At 43.8% G+C, this 19,196-nt stretch overlaps 1 protein-coding gene across 1 annotated transcript in view; it reads left to right on the forward strand.

Annotated features, from left to right (window-relative positions):
* The window catches only part of Ddah1 (dimethylarginine dimethylaminohydrolase 1), a 131,338-nt gene that overhangs the window by 20,426 nt on the left and 91,716 nt on the right, over positions 1-19,196 (forward strand). The window lies entirely within an intron of this gene.

Raw genomic sequence — 19,196 nt, forward strand, 5'->3', positions numbered from 1 at the left:
TGGCTCATCCTCATCCTCCATCTCGTTCCTCTGGTGCTCTCTTCTAGCCCTTCAATCTAGTTCTTCCCCATCTCAGTTTGTTCCTCTCAAGTTCTTACTCATTTAGTTCTTCCATTCTCTTTTCTCTTCTCTGTCCCTCCGTGCCCTGGAAGTCCTGGTATATAAAGCCAGGCTTCCAGGATCAAATGGAGGGGTGATAAGAATCACATTGAGAGGCAATAACCGTTAATTATCATTTGCAACCCCAAAGGGAAGTGACCAATGGGGAAATGAATTAACTAAAGGCTAAATTCAGGTAATATCTAGGAAGGGGGCTCTTATGTGCTCAACTATAATCTTAAACATGATTGGTAGAAAATGTTAAGAATCTATAAGTTGCTAGGTCAATGGGAGAAAATAAAACTGTCTTCTTTTTTCCTGTGGCTCCTATCTGTCCAAGCTATCTGCCGTTTTTTCTGCAGGGTGGGGGAAAGTGTGCTCAGTTGCTAGGCAACCTGTGTACAGCTGGATGCCTCTGGTGATAGTTAAAGGGAGATCTGGAACCAGAGGTAAGATTTGGGAAAGGAGGAAGTAAAGTTTAATTGGCACATCCGCCAGGCCTTCTCAAACAGGTAGCCTGGATGGTTAAGTCTGTTCTTAGAGAATACAGAGGTAACTCTGATAAGGTACTTTCTTCCATCTGGGGATGGACCTGGCCGGATGCTGCCAATGATGATAATTACAGGGAGGCTTGAACTGGGGTTCTGGCTGAGCATAGCTGTCAGCGCAGAAGGTTATCTAAATATTCCTAGAAGTGGTTAGGTAAGGAGTTAGAGGTCTATAAAGTTAGTAAGGCTGTAAGAAAGGAGGGTCCGAGCTGAATTGTGTAAAGCTTTACATAACATCCACCTGACCTAGGTGGTGTCTCCTTGTGGAATTTACCTTAAATCAGGAGACTCGCATGTGGACTGTTATTACTGCTAGTCCTTGAAAGTGGCCAAGGGAGATATCTGATTCCAGAGAAAGCCTTTCCTGAGGCTGTTCTCCAAATACCTGGAATGTGTATGTCCAGAGAGTGATCAGTCCACACAGTTAGCCCTTCTTAAGGAAAAATCAATTGGGAAAACTATGAAGGCACACATGATTTTCATAACAGAATACAGCTGATATATAACAAGCCAAGTAACACCAAAAACTCCTTGGGATTTGGCTTCCTCTGGAGGAATTCCCTGATTCCTCCAGGTAGTGACTTTGCCATAACCAACTGAGTTCTTATGATATATTCCTGCGGCCTGCAGCACTGGACTTAAAAATAGTACTTTTAGTGCCAACTGTAGCGACTCACAGATGTAATTCCAGCACTTGGGAGATGAGGCATGATGACCAGGGATTCAAGGTCATCCCCCTATACATGGCAAGTTTAGATCAGCCTGAACTACAGGAGCACCCGTATCAATAATGAAAATAATAATGATAACAGAAACAAATAATCATTTTCTTAGTGGCTGGCTTCATCCTACTAAACGGCTCAGACGTGTGTCACCTTCACAGACTCCCAGAGCCAGTGTGTCCATTTACTTTGGACTTGGTGCGCTATTTCGTTGTAGTATTTATTGCGTGATGATCTTCCTTTGTCTACTATCAACTTTCTTCCTACAGCACAGCACCTGTGACCCTCGGCCCACAGTCAGCGCTCAGTGACCTCTAGGTGAATCAGGTAAACTGTGGTCAGTACAGGTTAGGGTTCACATTCAATAATCCCGGGGCGGGGGGGCTGTTACGTGGGTGACAGCTTTAGAATTGCAGGAGCAATGGAAGATTTGAGGTCGGGAGCCCCGTGTCTGTTAAGCTGCTCTTTGTTCTTTTTGAATATGTGGCTGTGGCCATGGTCCTCATGAGCCTGAGTTTTCTCATATGTAGATAGCGTAGTGGTTCCTGTGAAAATGAAAGGGAGAGGAGCTGCGATAATGGAGTCCAGTTTATGAGCAAAATATTACCACACGCACCCGAGTGGAACTTCGGAAAGTAATCCTTCTTAAGTGGGATTGAGGACAAACCTCTTCCTGTGAACCCTGCTCTACAGCGGCATCACAGAGTTGAAGTTATTCGGTGGGGAACGAGATACTGGCCCAGTGCAGTGTATGACATCTGCCATCTTCATCACCAAGGTCATGCAGCAGTCCTTCAGCCAGCTGGGAAGAGAGCAGCTAAAGGTGTGTGTGTGTGTGTGTGTGTGTGTGTGTGTGTGTGTGTGTGTGTATGTATGTGCATGTGCGCACATGTGCCTGTGCATGTGCCTCTCTGTGTCCATGTGTGTACGCTTGTGCCTGTGCATGTGTGTGCCTGTGTGTGTGTGTGTGCGCGCGCGCGCACGTGTGCCTGTGCATGTGTGTGCCTGTGTGTGTGTGTGCCTGTGTGTGCCTGTGTGTGTGTGTGTATGTGCATGTGTGCGTGTGTGCATGCGCCTCTCTGTGTGCATGTGTGTGCGTGTGTGCCTGTGCATGTGTGTGCCTGTGCATGTGTGTGCCTGTGTGTGTGCGCGTGCGTGTGTGCGCGTGCGCGCGCGAGTGCGTGCATGCATGGAGGAGGCAGGGAACCTTGAGCCTTATGCAGGAGCTGCAGCCCGGTGAACCCTGCAGAACCTGTCACCTGTAATTCTCCCGTTCTTACTGTGTACAAGGGTGGATTTAAGCTCTGACAGGAGCTGTAGAGCTCCAGGTTCTTGCCTCCTGGAGTGTGTGCTTCCCTTCTCCTTTTCTCTGTGTTCCTGAGGCTGCCACTGCTGAGGGGGGGCTCCACAAATGTCAGTGTTCATCTGCAGGATGATTCGTGTCTTTATTCAGAAGCCGGGGGAGAAACAAAAGCCTTTCAAGCTCTTGGTGCTCTAGGGCCTTGTCAGTTTGTGAAAGCGATTGGTCTGTCTGTCTGTCTCTGTCTCTCCCCCTCTCTCTCTTCTCCTCCCTCCCTCTCTTGATTTTCCAGTCCTGTTTTTCCTTGGCTTCAGACACGCTCAGCAGAGCCTTGCCAGCTTTCATTGGAAGAAATATATTTCCGAGCTTAGTTGGACATCCGTTTTTTTGGGCTCTGCCCAGATTCTTGACAGAGAAGGCAGTGTTAAGGAGGTTGATGGTGTCTAGACAGTAAAATCAGAAACTGTGTAATTTATGTTGTTTTACAGACATCCACTTCCCGGATTGGAAACCGGAAACTGACTTTTATCTAAGGAAGTTACATTAAAAACCCAAAACCCCTGGGTGTTTCTGACCTATGAAAAGTTGAAGTTGGAAAGACTTTACATAATATCCTCCAGGCCCTCCAAAAAACAGCAGTGTATAGAGTCAGAGATGATAAATGAACCTCTAAGAGACAGTTCACAGGCTTGTACTCAGCCCTTCCTAACTATGACCTCTGCTTGGAGCCCTGTAAGTCCACGAGGTAACCAAAGTAGAACTCGTCGACTGCAGAGCAATGCTGGGATGGAGTGGAGTCTAAGAGCCAGTGAGGATGGAGATTCTCAGAAGAGAAAAAGAGGCAGAAAGTCAGACTCAGGAATAAGAAAAAAAACCTTTGACTTTTTAAAAAATGTGCTTTTCCAAACTGGGCAGTGGTGGCAGTGCATACCTTTAATCCCAGAGGGAGACAGGCAGGCAGATCTCTGTGAGTTCAAGGTCAGCCTGGTCTACAGAGCGAGTTCCAGGACAACCAGGGCTACACAGAGAAACCTTGTCTCAAAAAACCAAAAAAGAAAAAAAAAGTACTATTGATTCAAAACAATCATAATAAAAAAAATTTTGAAGATCTCGGTTACACAACAGTATTCTGCATTTTGTTTTAAGTTATGTAATGCCATAAACACCAGATAGTCCTTACTGTGGGGAACAATGAAAATATTACATCTTAATGAGCTAGGCAGTTGTTATGTGATGCTAAATGCTAAAAGTCCGAGGTGACTTTTTTGGTTTGAACCTGGACAATCATCCAGGTCCTGTAGCAGACTCTGAGATGTTTTCAAGAAAGCACAGCCTCTTCGGGTGGAGCTGTGAGGCTCTTGTCAAAGACTGGCCTCCCAGCTGTTATCAGGACATGTATTAAAACACTAGGGTCCTGTTAGCTCTTGGAACTGAATCTATGCTGTTGAACCTGCTCTTTTAAAAATTACTTCTTTAGGGCTGGAGAGATGGCTCAGTGGCTAAGAGCACATTCTGTTCTTCAGAGGACCACAGTATGGTTCCCAATGGCAGACAATGCAAAACCGTCTCTAGCTCCAGTTCCAGGGGATCCAATGCCCTCTTCTGGCTTCTGTGGCTACCCACATGCATATGCAAGTGCACACGCTCTCGCTCTCTCTCGTTCTCTCTCTCTCTCTCTCTCTCTCTCTCTCTCTCTCTCACACACACACACACACACACACACACACACACACACACACACACACACATAAAATACATCTTTTTTGAAGTAAAATAAAATCTAAAAACCATTATTTCTTAAGTAGAAAGGAATAGAATAATTATTTACATGCCCTATATTCTGGGGGGAGCTAGGGAAGGCTCGGATAACTAGTTGGAGGCTGGCACAGTTGAGTTTGTCTAGGCCTTGCTCTCCATTCCTCTGAGGACTCCCTGTGTGGGCCCTCCATGTGGTCTCAGGGTGTGGAGGAGAGAAAGTTGCATCACCTTTTTTGAGCAGCCTTGGAAGTTGTGCAGAATCACTTCCAGCACGTTCGTGGTTAGAAGTGAGCCATGAGAATAGGGAAACAGACAAACCTTTGCTTCAGTGGGAAGCATATCCAAGAATTTGTGAACTTGTTTGAGAATCACTGTGATACCTGTGAATTCAGATGAAGTTGCATATCTGTTGATGTCTTTCTCAATTTGTACACAACAGGTTTGGTCCTGGGCAGTAATGTAGAAAAGAGAGAGGTCTCAACAGCATTCACTGTTCTACAACAGTGACTTGCCCACTTTTTTTTTTTTTTTTTTTTTGGTTTTTTGAGACAGGGTTTCTCTGTGTAGCTTTGCGCCTTTCCTGGAACTCGCTTTGGAAACCAGGCTGGCCTCGAACTCACAGAGATCCACCTGGCTCTGCCTCCCGAGTGCTGGGATTAAAGGCGTGCGCCACCACCGCCCGGCGGACTTGCCCACTTTTGGGGCTCCCTCTTCCCACCGTATAATACCTCATGTGGCCATAACGTTTCTGCTCCCAAACCCAGAGCTTTCCAGCTCCCCTACTCCATACCCTCCTCCCCAGACCAGAGGATTCACCTGTTCGATTAATCAGCCCTGGACAGTACATTCTAGAGGGATGGGTAGCCTTCACATGGCAGCATCAGTACCACAGACTTCCTGAACCAACCCTGACTGAGGCTCACAGTGCCAGAGTTACTGTACCACATGTTTTCACGGCGCTCACAGTCCGTTTCTCTCTCCTGTCAGTGCCGTACCACAGCTGTGCTAGGGTGTTTCACTCCAAAGCTTCATTGTCTGCTTTAGTACGCCTCACCCTCGAGTTCTCAGAAACACCGACTCATCATAAGTAGCATTAATAAAAAAAGGTAATCTGGGCTGGGGAGATGGCTCACTGGGTAAGAGCACTTGCTGCACAAACACAACCTGAGTTTGGATCCCCAGGACCCGTGTAAAAAGCCAGGTGTGGCCCAGAGCACCTACAGCTCCAGCACCGGGAGATGGATCCTGGGAGCTTGCTGGCCAGCAGCCCAGTGGAAAGAGATCCAGTGAGAAATCCTGCCTCAAGGTAATAATAAGAATGAGAGAGGGGAACAAGTATCCTCTTCTGGCCTCTACACACGTCCACATAGGCACTGTGCACCTGCATAAACACATGCATGTGTACCTGCACACATATGTACAACACACACATGTACAATACACACATAAGAAAAAATAAAATAATTTAAAAATATTATGGTTTGGGAAATAAGCTGATCTAAAGCATAAAAGAGGGGTTGGGTCTGCTTCTGGGAAAGAAAAGAGAAGTAGCCAGAACAGGGCAGGATGTCCCCTGTCTGACTCCCCTGGTGACTTCAGCAGCACTGTACAGTAGAGTTGGGTATTTCCATGTTTGCGTACGTCCCCTTACTGCCTGTTTTTCATCATGTTTGTGGAAACATGTTTCAAAGCTAAAAGCTTCTTAATGCTTTGAGGAGTAACAGGAAGAGCTGTTCTATGGGCTAGTAAAGGACATTACTATTGTTTTGTCTGGAATAGCCTCTGTTTCATTAGCCAAACATTGTATTTTCATTGTGCTCTTCAAGTGGAAGTACTCTGCAGAATTTATGCCGTGATAGCCAGTGATTCCTTCCGTACCTTAATCGTGTTATAAATTGCACTGTGGCCTGTGCAGGAACCAGCCAGGTGCATTTTCTGACTTTCAAACATATTGCTTGATTTGAGGAGTACAAACATGGTCCTGAACTCTTAATTTGGAATCATTGCATCAGATGTGAACAAGCGACCATGCCACAGAACCTGTCCAGAAGGAGCTGTCTCCAGAGCTCGTGCCCCAGGGGCTGCGGCAACCTAGACCCACGACTCAGTACAATACTGGGTTACGAGGTTCAGATGCCATTGACTGTGACTACTTAGGGATGGCTTGTTGTGTGAGGCACTGACCATGTTCTAATCCCAGAGGTATACATTAATATCTGTATTTACAGATGCAAAGCTGAAGCTTTCGGAGGTTAATCTGTCCAAGAATGTACTCTAGTATATGGTGAAATTCTACTCTAAATTGGGTCATCTGATTCCCCATCCAGTCTTGATACCCAACAAACATTTCTCTCCATCTTTTTACCTCCTCCACTGTCTCAGCATAGTATGTAATGCTCCCAGTTGCTGAAGGATGCTTTTCCTTTCAAGTGGTATTGCTAGGAGACAAATGCTTTTCTCGTGTGTCCAAAGGTAACACACATAATAAGAGAATCCAAACAGAAGTCTGAGAGTTTGCAGTGTTTCTTTGTGTGTAGCTCAGACAAGACTCTGGGACTCAGGATACTTTGTTGAGACACGATGAATATATTCTTATAATTGAATTGAATTCAGGGAAAGCATTGGACTTGATAGACAGGCCTAGGTTGTAGCTGCAGAATAAGGAAAAAGGACCCAAGTTGCCTCCCCTCCCTTGTTGAGAGTTGAAAGTGTTTCATGAGAAAGCCAGTGGAGGACTTTTGCAGAGTCCAGTGGGTCGTCAACCAAAAGAGACACTTTCATGAAAGGAATAACACTGAGTAAGAATTCCTTGGAAATATGAGAAAGCTGGAGTGGGAATGAACAGCATTTCTCAACCTCACATAAGTTTGCTAAAGAAAGGAAGGACTCCTAATCCAGCCTCCACAGAAGCAGCAAACGCCAGGACACAAGCTTAGCCAGCTGACTGGAGAGTGGGTGGCGGTCAGGCACAGGTTCGTATTGTTTACATTCTGCTGATCATTTTCTTTGATGGTGGCTTGTGGTGTTGACCCGCCAGCTCCATGTTTGGGACAATGTGCTAGGTACTTCACTATAGTCTACTGGGTTTATAGAGAGGAAGAAGGGGGGGGGGAAGGGAAGAGGAGGAGGATGGGGAAGAGGAGGATAAGGAGACAGTTGTAACAGTGGTAAGGATCATGCCTGAGAGAAATGGCCTATAGTGATGTTAGCTTGACTTGTCAACTTAACACAACCATGAATTTCCTGGGATAATAAGAGACTGTCTCATTTGAGTTGCCTGTGGCCATGTCTGGGGGATTGTCATAAATAAGACAATTGATATGAGAAGACCCAGCTCACAGTGAGAAGCACCATTTCCTAGGCAAGTGGTCCTGAGCTGCCTAAAAGTGGAGAAACCAAGGCAAGTGCAAGAAAGCAAGTGAGCATGTGTGCATTCGTTTCTCTGCTCTTGACTGGATACGTGATTTCACTAGCTGCTTCGGGCTCCTTCCATTGGGACTTCCCCTAATTCTAGCCCTTTCTCCTCTGTGCTTATTGTCAGGATAGTTTATCTCAGCTACAGAAATGAAACTAGACTAGGCCCCCACCCAAACAGGTAGATCTAAAAAGACCCAGCGTAGGTGGTAATGGTGGTATCTAAAATGAGGTGGATGCTGAATTCTTTTGAAGATAGCTTAAAGAAAACTGTATTACTTCATTGGGGGATATTTCATTAAAGAAACTTCCAAGCTGTTCTAAAGCAGCTCTGCCATTTTATGTCTCACCATGGTGTAATGAATTAATGATCCAATTGCTCATGCCCTCCTCAAGGTTGGTTTTTGGTGTGTGTGTGTGTGTGTGTGTGTGTGTGTGTGTGTGTGTGTGTGTGTGTGTGTGTCTTGTTTGAGACAGAAGCTTATATAGCCCAAGCTCACCTAGAATTCACTATATAGCTGAGAATGACCATAAACTCCCAGTACTCCTGCCTCTACCACCGAGTAGTAGGAGTATAGGTGTCCTGTACCCTGCCTGACCCATGTATTACAGCTGTTCTGGCATGTTTACAGTGAGAGCTCATCGTGGTTTTAATTTGCCTTGCCCTAGCTCCTAATGACACTGAACATCTTCTTACCTGCCTGTCGGCCATGTCTATTATCTGATGGGTGAAGTGCCTGCTTATATTATTGACCTGCTTTCTACTTACACTGCTTGGTTTTTCACTGCTGAGTTTTTGCATTTGTGAAAGTTATTATTATAGTGTGTGCATGATGGTGGGGGTGGGCACACCACAGTGCATGTGTCTAGGTCAGAGGACAACCTGTGGACTTGGTCCTCTCCTTTTACCTTTACACAGGTCTCGGGACAATAGCACAGCTCACTGAGGCTTTCGTCCTCTCAAGAGCGTCTTTTGCAAAGTAAAGGTTTTAACAAGGATGCCTAGTCTGTGAATCATTTTTGTATAAGTATGAGATGTAAGCCAAGGTCCATTTGTGTCTTCCCTCCCCGTCTCCTTCTTTCTTTTTCTGCCTATGGGTACCCTCCGTACTGTCTGCTTAAACAGCTTGGGTTTTCTGAGATAGTACCTTGTGGGCCGTCCAAGCTGGCCCCAGATGTGCACTACCCTCTCATTCCTCAGCCTCCCCGGTGCCAGGGTGGCAAGCATGTGCTACCAAACTCAGCTAGATGAAGTTATATTTAACGTGCTCTTTATTGCTCCCCAAATAGGATGACTTGAAATATCTGAATGTCATGTGATAAAAACCATAGCAAAAAAGTCAACCGGAAAGCTGTGTCGTTAGGACAAGGCACGAAGGAAGCAGTGTGGACAGGGAGAGAAGTCACAGTGGAAACCAGCTGCCCCAATGACATTTCACAACCACTACTCCAGAAGTCCGAGAGAAGCTTAATTAGTAAAAACTGCATAAAATGATTTATTATTTTGTTCAAATGCTACAGTGGACCTAAATAACAAATAATGCATGAGATTTATGTCTATTTCTTTTGCACAGAATCAAATGTCAAAAATATTTTACACATATGAACTGTTAATTAGCTAAATTAGAAGTAATGAGGTATTTTATTTGTTACATTTGAAGTTTTCTTAGTAGGTCTCTGTAATTAGTATAGTTTGGGCTGCAAATAGCACATCTGTGTAAATTACATTGAGTAGTTGTCCATTTGTTGTCGACTTTTGTTTTTATGAAAGAGGACAAGTGGTTTTAATGTTCTTACAAAAGAACGGTACAGAATATAAAAATAAGAAATTTTAAGATATTTGCTCAATTTTTTAGCTAAAAATTTATACACATTTTATTTGCTCAGTTGTTAGATTGATGATAATCCTTAGAAATTTCTTAAAAAATGGAATATTAGCGAGATTTCCTTAGAAATGTTCCCAGACAATATATATATAAATAAATATATATATATTTATATATATATTCAATATATAAGATCCAAGTGGTCAGTGTTGCTTAGAGTTAAAGCAGGAATTTCTATACAATGAACTAAAGCCAGGCGGTGGTGGCGTATGCCTTTAATCCCAGCACTTGGGAGGCAGAGGGAGACAGATCTCTGTGAGTTCAAGGCCAGCCTAGTCTACAGATGGAGTTCCAGGACAGGCTCCAAAGCTACATATCGAAACCCTGTCTAGAAAAACCAAACAAAAACAAAAGAATAAAATAAAATAAAATGAACTAGCTGGAACATTTTTCTGAAGTCAAGTCTTCTTGCTCTTCTGCGGCCCTTCTCTGGCTCTGCATCTTGAATCCCCTTGCCAGCTTTATGGTGTTATTCTTCTCATTACAACTCCTCTTGCACCTCATTGTTGCATGAAAAATCACCAAGCTTCACACAGAGGGAAACAAAGCAAACCAAATACTCTGCATATGTATTATTGGGGATGAGAGGGAGATACCCATCAGGACTGAGGTCTATTTTGTTTTGGTATTTTGGCATCAGTCTAAACCTCAATCCCATCTTGTTTCTATTTTTCTTTCACCACAAACACATCTTCAAGATGCTAAAATGTAGTTGGGCATGGTGGTGCATGCCTTGAATCCCTGCACTCAGGAGGTAGAAGCAAGCAGGCAGATCTCTCTGAGTTCAAGGTCGTGCTGGTCTACATAGTGAGTTCTAGGACAGTCAGAGCTACATAGTGAGACTTTGTCTTGTAAACAAACAAACAGCAACAACAAAAACTAACCAAACAAAAACAAAGATGCTAAAATGCCAGAGTTAATGTGAAAAATCCAGTTACTTTTCTAAATGCATTATACATTAAACATTTGAATAACAGTTGAATTAATATTTATACTTTAAATATTTGAAGTAGCTTAGATAAGCCAAATCATCAGCTCAACTAACAGGCATTTAGATAGCTTTCTGGAATATGTCATGTGATGTTTTGCTGGGAAGATTCACATTCTTAATTATGTTTGGTTTTCAATGATATTAAAATAACTGCATTTCCTGAGTGCAATTGGATTGTACCGTTAAGGGATGTAATGTTCCTTCACCATCCTAGGCAGCACAGAATCCACTCTGAACACAACCTGGCCATGAATAATCCACACAGAAATCAGGTAGATTAAATCATATTCAGAAGCACCTAGAACAACAGGATTTGAGTTCAGCCTGTGTTCTGCTTAGGCACCTCAGAGTCACGATCTGGGAGGGGGAGACTTTGCATGTGTTATCTGAAGCAGTGCTTTTGTGAGCCCTTGGAGAGGAAAGGGGAAGGAAGGGGAGACACTAAGGGAGCCTGCTGTGTGGTGCTGCTCATCTAGCCGTGTGACCCTGTATCCTTTCCACCATGCTCCAGGACCACCAAGCATGACGTCACGGTGTCACAGTCTAGTGCAGGACTTCTAGATTTTCTTCACTTGTTGCCCATTTTCACTTTAGAAATTTTTACATAACCTTTTACATAACCTATATACATAGACATTCAAATCAAACATTTTCTGATAATAAATGGTAAGAAAATTAGTGTTTGTTATTACATTAACTTATTGATCTTGTGAGTGTGTATCAGTGTAGGCATGCGGAGGACCGAGGACAACTTGTGGACATCAGTTCTCTCCTTCTGTCAGGTGGATCCATGGGATCAAACGCAGGTCACCAACCTTGACAGCAGGCACCATTACACACTGAACCGTCCCAAAAGCTCAGGAAAATTTAGTCTGGTGGGAGCTGGATCAGTGGCTAAAAGTGCGTGCGCACAAACGGACTTGAATTTGAATCCTAGCAACCTCATAAAAACTGGGCATGGTGGAGTGGACTTATAACCAAAGTGCTAGGGGTGTGGAGATATTCAGGTCTTGGGGGCTCCCTGGCCTGCCAGCCTGCCCCAACAGCAAGATCTAGCAGTGAGAGAACCTGTCTCAAGAAATAAAGTTGGGAGTGATGGAGAAAGATAACCAAGATTGGCCTCTGATGTCCACGTGTCCACAGACAAGTGAGCACACTCATGCATGCAGATGTACACATACACATGCACACATTGCACACATACATTTATTTTAAAACAAGTCTTTGGTATACATGCAATTTCGCCATTCATGGAAAAAGAAAACAAGTTTGCATACTAATGAAATAGTTGTGCTTGTTTCTTTTTACATAAAGAAATAAATCTTGGCTGAATATTTAAAATCAAACATTCTAACACAATATAGTCCACAGGTATGCTAATTTGATGCTTACATACTGAGGAATAACAATAAGAAAATATCAAAAGTCTTTGTTTTCTACAATTTAACTGTTAGACTTCCTAGGTGCAGTAAAAACATCCAATAGTCTTGAATCCTCGTCAAGGTATCTCATAGGGCATTTGTGGTGTTGCATGCTGAGATGGCATGCATGCGTGCTGCAAAGTAAACATGCTGTGTCTTCCTAACCAAGGCTGCAGTTAAGTTGCTTGATGCAACACGGGTGAGTGACAGAAATACCTCAGATTCATTTATTGCCTGATTTTAAATTAATTTTTAGACTTCTGCTCAGAAACATTTTACTGCTGCCAAACCTTTCATGACCCTCACATTCAGTTATGTGAAGAGACCTGGGGGCCTGTCTTTGGTGATTGTCTTGATTGTTGATGGACATAAGAAGACTCAGTCCACTGTGGGCAGCACCATTCCTTGTTTAGGGGTCCTGGACCCTGAGGACTAAGTCTGAGCAAGCAGGAAGCAGGATGTTTTGTCCGCTCTTTCCTCTGCATGTGATGTTTATAAATCCTTGACACTGTGACTTCCCTACACAATGAACTGTAACCTGTAATCACGAGCCACACAAACAAACTCCTTCCTCCCCCCAGCTGCTGCTGTCAGGACATTTGTCACGAAGTGGAACTGAAATGGGGGTGGGGGAGGGAGCAAGGGGCAGACTTCTAGTTATGAGATGTAGGGAGAGTTTTTTAAATCTCTCACTGTCATACAAGGAAGTAAATGTTTGCCTAGTAGCCTGTTTTGTCCTGCTGATGTCCTTAGCCAGTCTGAAAAGCCCCCGTCACTGGCCCTCCCCAGTTCCCTAGCCTTCTTGTCTACAGTGGTGGGCTTCCAACCCTCGCCTTCATCATCCGCTCCCTTCCCTGTGCTGCTGTCTCTAGCCCTTTGGCTACAGTCCCCTCTTATCATCCATACTGGGTAGGAGAAAGCTTCACCAGAAATTGCAGTCCAGCAGTGCTCTGGTCCTCTGAAGTGGAAACGCTTGATCATCCTGAGTGAAAGCTCTGGACTGTCTACTGCCCAGACCAGCCTGGGTAAACAGACACCCTGCTGGCTCTCTGTGTTGTCTGGAGCTCCTTTCTTGAGTCTGATGCAGGAAGCTGGTGGAGAACAGGCCATTCCCACTGCCTTCTCACATATCAGTTCACTGACCTTGGCCACAACCTTATGCTTGTTAAGTAGCATTGGTGTCCAACCAGAACTCTGCACATGCAACAGTATCCCTTTCCTGAGCTTTCATTCTGAGGCTTGGATTCAGGGCACATGGGTAACCCAGAGGACGCTGAGTGACTCTAACTACTTGGGTTCTAATAAAAATAGATAACTCAGTGCAGTTATCTGTGACTCAGCTGGTTAGCACCATAACCAGCTGGTAAGGTTATTCTAAGCGATAAGAATTGGGATATGGGTGGGTGCTATAAATGTACCTCAATGTATACCTGTCTCCTCCGTGTTCAGCTCTCAGTGTTAGGTGTTTGACATCTGAAAAGCCAGAACAGCGCACACACACACACACACACACACACACACACACACACACACACACACTTTGTGATCTTTCTGAGGACAGTTCATTTGCAAACATATGAGTGTTTACAAGGTGGAATGGGTGTGAAAATATGCTCAGCTAGCAGAGGTCCCGTTGTGACGCCTTTCCCTTCTGCTCTTTCTCACGGTTACGACACAATATTTACACTGTGTTTATGTGTTTTTCCAGAGCAGTTGACAGTCATATAAACACACCCAGTTTAGTGATCAAGCCAGAAGATAGAAGCCTGTCCCGGTCTGTCCCTCTAAGCTGGCTCCGCAGACTGGCAACACTCAAGCATTTTGCACATGCCGTGTCTATATTGAGAGCTCAGAGCTGTAAAGTCTTGCTTGGATCCAAGTTACCATATGAACCAGTTGGCATAAAAACCCTAAACAAAGTTCAGTGGCCAGCTTGTTCCTTCCATGCAGGCTCCTGGACAGAAATACAAAGAAGCGCGCATGCAAACACTATTTTTCCAGAAAGTGAACAGATTTTTCAACATGCCTTGAACAGAATGCCCTCTTCTCTAGCTTCTTTCCTCCCCCCTCCCTACCCCCGACACCAAGCTTACTCGCAGTGGGAGAAAATGTAAAATAAAAGCCCCACCAGAAAGATGAGGTATTGATATACTGTGGGGCTAAGTTGTGTTTCAGTTGGAATTTGGGACCTCTTCTACATGAGGCATACTTGTTTTGGATTAAGGATGAAACGGCAGCAGGTACTGATTCTCACGGGTCCCAGGGTTTGCTCATTTCTCCAAGCCTTGTTTGACTCCACTATAAAACAAGGAATTTGAATGAAACTTATCCTTGAATGAAATTTAGAAATTTCAGTCTAAGTTGACATGCCAGGAAAATGTAGTCTTTTTCACGACTTGTAAGATCTCAGATAAACTGGGTGTGGTGACAGAGGCCTGTAATCCTAGCACCCTGACTCAACCAATAAATAAAAATAACCTGGGATCATTTTTTGCTCGTGTTTTGTTTCTTGTTTTTAGGCTGAGTCTTAGCTGAGGCTGGACTGGAGATCCTGTGTTAATGCAGCTGGCTTTGAACTCTTGATTTTCCTGTTTCCACCTCCCAGGTGCTAGACCTCCAAACATGAGCACCACTTCTGTGGAGCCACAGTAACTTATGGGCAGGTGGTCTGAAAGTGTTGTAGTGAGCTGGAAGCTGGTCACATGCTGGGCACAGGCTGGTGTGTGAAGCCTCCAGTACAGCGATTCCAGGTCAGCTTGGACTGGTGTAGGAGCTGTGCGGGTGCTTTGGCAATAAATTAGTAGTTCAGTTAACTTGTACTGGAAGACTCTAGATGGTGTAGCATGATGCCAAGTACTATGATATGATGCCTTTGATCTTTGTAGCACTTAATACCTTACAAAGCATTTTCACATAAATCATCTCATTTGATATGATTACCAGTTCTGGAATGGCAGGCAGATGTTACCACCGTAAGGAAATTGAGGCTCAGCACTGTCACACAGAATGCTGTGACCTCAGTCTGTGTTTCACAGTGATAAGAAATGGGTAAAAAAAAAAAAAAAAATCAAAGGAAAAAATTTGTGGAAATTATGTATGCAGTATTGAAGATGATGGTGGTTATTTTAAATTTGTTTTGTATTTATTAGCTGTGTGTGTATGTGTGCGTACGCCAGCTCATATACCTGGGGGCCGGGCATGCCACGGTGCATGTGTGGAGCTCAGAGGGCAGCTTCTGGGAGCCAGTTCTCTCCCTCTACCCTTTTGTGAGACAGTTGTCGTTGTTTCTACCACCTGACCATGTTCTCCAAGCCAGCTGGTCCCCAGCTTCCTGGTGACTCTTGTCTCTACCCTCCCATCTTGCCATTGGGGAGAGCTAGGGTTACAGATGTCTGCCATCACATCCCTTTTTTTTTTTTTTTTTCTTCAAGACAGGGTTTCTCTGTGTAGCTGTGCACCTTTCCTGGATCTCACTCTGTAGCCCAGGCTGGCCTCGAACTCACAGAGATCTGCCTGGCTCTGCCTCCCGAGTGCTAGGATTAAAGGCGTGTGCCACCACTGCCTGACTTTTTGTTTTTTGTTTTTTGTTTTTTGTTTTTTTTGGCTAGGTTTTGTTTTTGGTTTTTTTTGTTTTTTTTTGTTGTTGTTGTTTTTTTTTTTTTTTTTTTGGTGTTCACATCCCTCTTCTTCTGTGGGTCCCGGGGACTGAACTCAGGTTTCACTTGCTTTCAAGGCAAGTGCTTTTACCTGCTGAGTCATCTTTCCAGCCCCTGGGAGTTTTCACTATATACCCAGCACTGTTCTGAGTGTTTCGTGTGTGTTTGCTGATTTAATTCATGTCACAGAGATCTCAACAACATTCCTTCAGGAAAGGCTAGATCAGGCTCCATTGGGACTGGATCTTGTTAAAAACTATTTCATTCACACATACCTGTAGCAGTTAGAGCAAGGTCTGACATTCCCTAAGTATTTTAAAGATGTATTTTAATCATGTCTATGTGTATATGTGTGGATCTGGGTGTGGGTATGTGCTGCCAGGGCCCTCAGAGGCCAGAGATGTGAGAACACCATGGAGCTGGAGTTACAAGTTATTGTGAGCTAACTGACATGAGTGTCCAGGTCCTCTGCAAGAGCCATAGTCTCTCTTAACCACTGAGCCATCTCTCCCGTCCTGCACACACCTTTTAAAATGAATTTCAGGTAGAGAAACTGAGGTGTAGCTATTTAAGTTACCTTGTTAACTAAAATCATGACCTAATACAAGGTGGATGCAGGGTTTGAGCTAGTAATGCTTAAGACATGAACTAGCTACATTAAAAATAAAGCAACCAACCAAATATTATTATTTTTTTAAAAACCTTGCATATAAGAAGCATCACCTACTGAAATTAATCAGATCCTAAGTCTACACTTCTCAATGAACAGTTAGAACAGCCATCCTGCAGCTGTGAATTTCACACCAATTTTACATTTTTATTGTCAAATCTATTTTTATTCACTTACCCACCACCAAAAAGATTGTGACAGTTAGAACTAGGAAAAGAGCCAGGCGGTGGCGGCACATGCCTTTAATCGCAGCACTTGGGAGGCAGAGCCAGTCTGTGAGTTCGAGGCCAGACTGGTCTATAGGGCGAGATCCAGGACAGGCACCAAAACTACACAAAGAAACCCTGTCTTGAAAAACCAAAAAGAAGAAGAAGAAGAAGGAGAAGGAGAACGAGAACGAGAACAAGAACAAGAAGAACAAGAACAAGAACAAGAAGAACAAGAACAACAACAAGAACAACAACAACAAGGAAAACAATTACATGCGGATACAGTGATACAGTATAACCTGTAGGAAAGAGAACAAAAAACTGTAAGTATTGGGGGATGTGGAAGGATTGAATATAGGGAATGGACATAAGTTATGAAAGAGGATACAAAGCGCTCCCCACCCCACCCCGTGTGTGTGTGTGTGTGTGTGTGTGTGTGTGTGTGTGTGTGTGTGTGTGTTTTGAAGAGAAATTTTAAGCCAAGCATGGAAGTGAAAAGCCCAAGACACCCCAAACCAAGTTCTCAGCACCAAGAGGACAAAGGACAGAGAAGAGACAAGGACAGGAGATAGAGGATGAGGGGGAAGGGGACAAGGAGAGGGGACAGGGATATATGCCATCCACTGTGGGGGGGGGGCACAAAGGACTGCTTTTGGATAGAGAGGTGACAGATGTGGCCATAGGAAAATGGCAGTTTATAAAGGTAAAATGGGAAACCCCGTGTTAGGATGAGGTGTTTAGTTTTAATTGGGCATGTTAATTAGGTGAGCCAAAGAGGGCTTTTGGTTGCGGGCTTCAGTACTTTGATAGCTGGACCTCGGTAGTCAGCCTCAGGAGGAGGAAGTGGACAAATAAGGGACTAGAGTTTGTTTGATAGCTTTAGGGATGTAACCTAATTTAGAAAGGAAGAGGGAATGAGGGAGAAGGGTAAGGCCTGCCAGAGCCATGTTTGCCATGCTCAGGAACCTGCTAGATAGAGTCCCTTCAAGAAGAGCACACATTTTCTTAACTTTGGATTTTGATTCTTGCAAAGAAACGTTTAATTGATAGAAAGCCTTCCACGGGTTTAGAATCTTTATGTATTGGTGATGATCAGGCTTGGAAAATGATTGTTTAATTGAATACTCTAATTTTTCTACTTTAAAATGCATTATGTAAATTGGGATGGAGAAATGGCTTAATGGTTAAGAATCTTTGCTAGGCCAGGAGGTGGTGGCACATACCTTTAACCTCAGATCTTGGGAAGCAGAGGCAGATGGATCTATTTCTGTTTGAGACCAGCCTGGTCTACAGAGTGAGTTCCAGGACAGCCAGTGCTACACAGAGAAACTGTCTTAAACAACAACAATAACAAAGAAGAGTTCTTGCTCTACTGAGTTCAGATCCCAGCAACCACAGACAGCAGCACTATTGTGGGCTGGAAGAGACAGGAATATCTCTGCGGATGCTCAGCTTGGCTCCAGGTTCTATGAGAGTGATAGCGCAGTACACCTGATGTCCTCCTCTGGCCGCTGCATACACAGGAGTGGATAAGGGAGCGCATGCCTGTGCACACACGTGTGCACACACCACACACATATACTATGCACACACATACACATAAATGCATTCTGTAATATGTCTGACAGTTTGTGGGATTTTTTTTAACCAGTCTCATTATAAACTAGGAAAGTATAACTCCATTTTCCCACCAAAGAAATATAAAAGTCTGGGAGATGCTGTATCTGTGGAAGCTGGGGTTGGGGCTTACAAGAGGAAAGCACATTCATTTTCTCTCTCTTCCTCTTCTCCCTCTTCCTTTTCTCCTCCTTTCCTCTCCCACATCCCTTGCTCCCCCTTTCTCTCTTTCTTCTTTCATGCCCTGAAGATTGAACCCAGGCCCTTATGCCTGCTTTACCAACGAGCTGCACATTCTCCCTGCCCAGAGCCCAAAGAAGTTTGTAGCTTGTAGAAAGAAAGGAGTAATAATATGTATATAAAAGAAAAGCGATGGATTGTCTTTGAAAGTGAAAATCTGAAACTACAGTCCTGAAGTGAGATGTAGTTTCAACATGAAAGAACTGAAGTGTGAAATGTAGCACCTAATTACACCCAGCAGTTGATACGACTTGACAGCTCACCTGAAAATGAACTGCAAAGGAAGGTTGAATTTAAAAATGTACTGCCTGACCTCAGTAATTGAAATATTGAAAGTCTCTTAGCAGAGCACAAATAAATATTTCAGCATAAGAGCTACAGATTCCTGCAGCCTGTGACAATAACCTAATGAATGATGATTTTCATTAATTGTTTATGTAACTAATGTCCTGTGTGTTTATATTTTCTTCTTGTTTTACATTGACACTCTAGAAAGGAAATCCAACAGTGATTCCTATCTACTTTATAACTTTTGTATGGTAATAAAATTAATATACAATCACTGGAGAAAATTTGAAAGACAAAAATATTTAATTTAAAATCTCAAAGCTAAGATATTTCCATTTGGGTGGCTTCCTATATCCCTTTATGAAGTCTTTTAGGAA

The sequence above is a fragment of the Peromyscus californicus genome, unplaced genomic scaffold (genome assembly GCF_007827085.1).
Source record: "Peromyscus californicus insignis strain IS unplaced genomic scaffold, ASM782708v3 Scaffold_9__1_contigs__length_137607984, whole genome shotgun sequence".
Lineage (NCBI taxonomy): Eukaryota > Metazoa > Chordata > Mammalia > Rodentia > Cricetidae > Peromyscus > Peromyscus californicus.